Here is a 3019-nt window from a genome sequence, read left to right on the forward strand (position 1 = left end):
ACCAAAAGGAGTTGAAGGTTTTTGTAAGCGGCAGTAACGAAACCCTGCAGCTGCTGCGTGTCCAGGGGGCACGGTGACTGCTGAACGTCACTCCATAAGGGCAAGGCTTTAAATTTCAGCTCACTTGGTGTAATTTTACGTCTTTACTTTGCAACTGATGCTTCCCCGAGAGTGGTCAGAAGACAGCGTCTTGGTGTGAGAAATAAGAGGGGAAGGAACGCGGTTTTAAAAAGTAACAACGTTGCCAAGACAGTTTTAGACCTGTTAAGTGTATTCTCCTATCGTTTTACCACTGAGCTTCAAAGAAAAATATCTACAGAGCAAGCACAAATCCTCCCAGGGAACTTGATTGACAAGGGCATTTTGGTAATTCCTCCAGCTCAGGGATGTAACTGTTCCACAAGGGACCTCACACCTGGCTGTGAGCAGCAGCCCCAACAAGAGCTCCCAGCTCGCTGCCAGAGCTCACTGTGGGTGCAGAAGACCTGCCTCTTGTGCCATGACCTGATGTACCAGGCTGCAGTCCCTGGAGCATCCCCAGCGGGTGTGTATTTGAGTAGGCTGCCTTTCAGCAGCGGCACAAAGCTGCTCATTCTCGGAAGTGCAGCAACATTGTTTGGATAGATCCTGGCTTTGACGTAAGGGAACAGTGGCTGAACCCTGATTGCAAACAGAGCTCCAGGGACCCTTTAGATAGGATAGCTCAGCTGCTCCTTGCGGCCTGGGAAGTGCTTGATGGCACAAAGCTGAGCACTTCATGCTAAAATGTTTTATCTGCCCCCTAAGTTACAGTTCACATGTGCTGCTTTCCTCTGCTCTCTCACAGATGTGCAGGTAGCACCAGCAGTTGCAAGGTGAGGACTCAATACACTCATTTCTGTGTCTCCCCACAGTGTTTTTGAAGACTGTTTCTTTCAGGAGGGAGAAAAATAACAAGATTGGTGTTCCCTTTGTTCCCTCCACGTTGCTTCACAACTGGACTTTATTTCCAGCAATTATTCCCTCAGCTAAGAAGAGTAGACTTTTACAGCTTTCTTCAGTATTCTGTCTGAAGATTTGATTTTTTTTCCTTCCCAGTTTTCTCCTATAAAATGGCATTTCTTGGGTGACTAGGCAGCACTGGAGACATTTCTCAAATATAAATCTTGATTTATTACTTCAGTTAGCCCTGGTCACAGACTAAGTTGGACTGCTGGGCCATGCAAGCTCACATAATACCACTGGGTCTGTGTTAAGGCTTCTGGGGACTGCTGCATGGCTCATCAGGCTGCATTCCCATCATGGGACATGCCTCTGGATACCCACCCGCTGCAGCTCAGGGATGCATAAAGGAAGATGCAGTCTCCAGCCTTTCTCCTCTGTGAGACAGTGTTAGCTAGCATGGCTTAAAATAATTATTTGGAGATATGTGCATCGACAGAAACAGGCAGTGCAAAACTGATACATGATCAATACTTTTTACATTATAAATCTGAGTGTTTAGAGGCAGCAAACAGCAGGAACTTCCCGGAGCTGGTAAAGGGGGAGAAGAAGAAATCAAGAGATCTCTTCTCTTTTGTGTTCCTTTATGTAGTATTTGAAGGAAAGTGAGCTTTATTGTCTGCTAGGCCAGCCCAAATAATTTCTAGATAGTTGTGTAATTTTGTTCTAATCTCCACCTCCTTCTCCTGATGCAAAGTTCTGGGAAGTCCAAATGTTTTGTGTGCATCAGTGGTATTAAGAAAAATTAAAAATGCCATTTCCTACCTTCTTTTTCTCATCAACTCCCCTTGTTATAGGCACTCACCACTCAATTGCCATTGCCCTTGGGGCAGTTGTTAAGCCAAGCTATGATCACAAACTTTTCCTGAGGTTGCCTGTATGGAAACAACCCAGCAGAGAAGAGCAGAAATGTTGTGAAGACCCAGTGTCTGTAGCGGGACACTTCTGTGTTGAGTTGCAGCACAGCAGTCCTTTGTCAAACTATTCTTTAGAGGAATAAACCCAGCCTAAATCCCCAGGACTCTGATGAGAACTCTCTGTGCAGGTTCTACCATCTACTAGAGTCCCAAGGGTGGTATTTATGTTGTTTTCTATTGCTTGAGGCCTTTCCACTCCATCTGCCATTAGATGGCAGCAACTGAATGTGAATGAGGCTCTGCAAGTCCTCTATATCCTGTGGCTTGAGCAGGGATTTCAAGCTTTTTGCTTCTAGGTCAATGGTTCAAATCTGGCCCAGGTCAGGAGGGGCCAGAGATCTTTATAATCCGACAGCTGCTGAGCGTCCTCTGCAAGAGCAGTTTGTGCATTTCTGCTTCTGATCTTGTGGACGAGTGCCCTTCTCATCACTGGCACTAATTGGCACCAGTGCTTGACACACCAACAAAGAGGCGGAAGATGCTCCAAAGGGACTGAATTCTCCTCCCTGAACTCCACATGACGGGACAAAGGGGAGCACTCATGCCTGTGCACAAGCCTGCCCTCGGTAATGATGCCAGAAAAATGTGCTGGCCCCATTCCTGCTCTAAGCGAGTAACTGCCCAAAATTATCTCATTCCGGACAGGAGGGTGACAGTTGGGGTCTTTCAGCAGATAAAATTAATTTGTTATTAATTTGAGATATGATGTTGGGATAGAGTAGTGATGGCGCAATGAAATCCTGTCAAACATGCTGTAATGCCTATGTTATTTACAGCCTCTATAACTGTGGGGACAAACTTCATCCAGAACTGCCTTAAAAGGTGACCTAATTTGGAAAAGAAAACAGATTCAGAATTTTCTCACATTAGAGGACACCTCACTGTGACTTCTTCCCTTACAAATTTAAAGCCCTGTGAAGGACTGGAGCAACTGATACTCTCCAGAGAAACCCATGAGATAAGAACTGAGCCTAGCAAGCATGTGATTGTGATACAGTTCAAGCCCGTGTGTGTATCACTCAGCCTGTTCTATAAAGATTTGAGAAGCATGTCACTACGTAAATCCCTCTGGGCAGCTGGGCTCCCCTCCAGCACACAGATTTCCCTTGCTGCTAATGAAT

Source organism: Zosterops lateralis, assembly GCF_965231275.1.
Source record: "Zosterops lateralis genome assembly, chromosome: 11".
Classification (NCBI taxonomy): Eukaryota; Metazoa; Chordata; class Aves; order Passeriformes; family Zosteropidae; genus Zosterops; species Zosterops lateralis.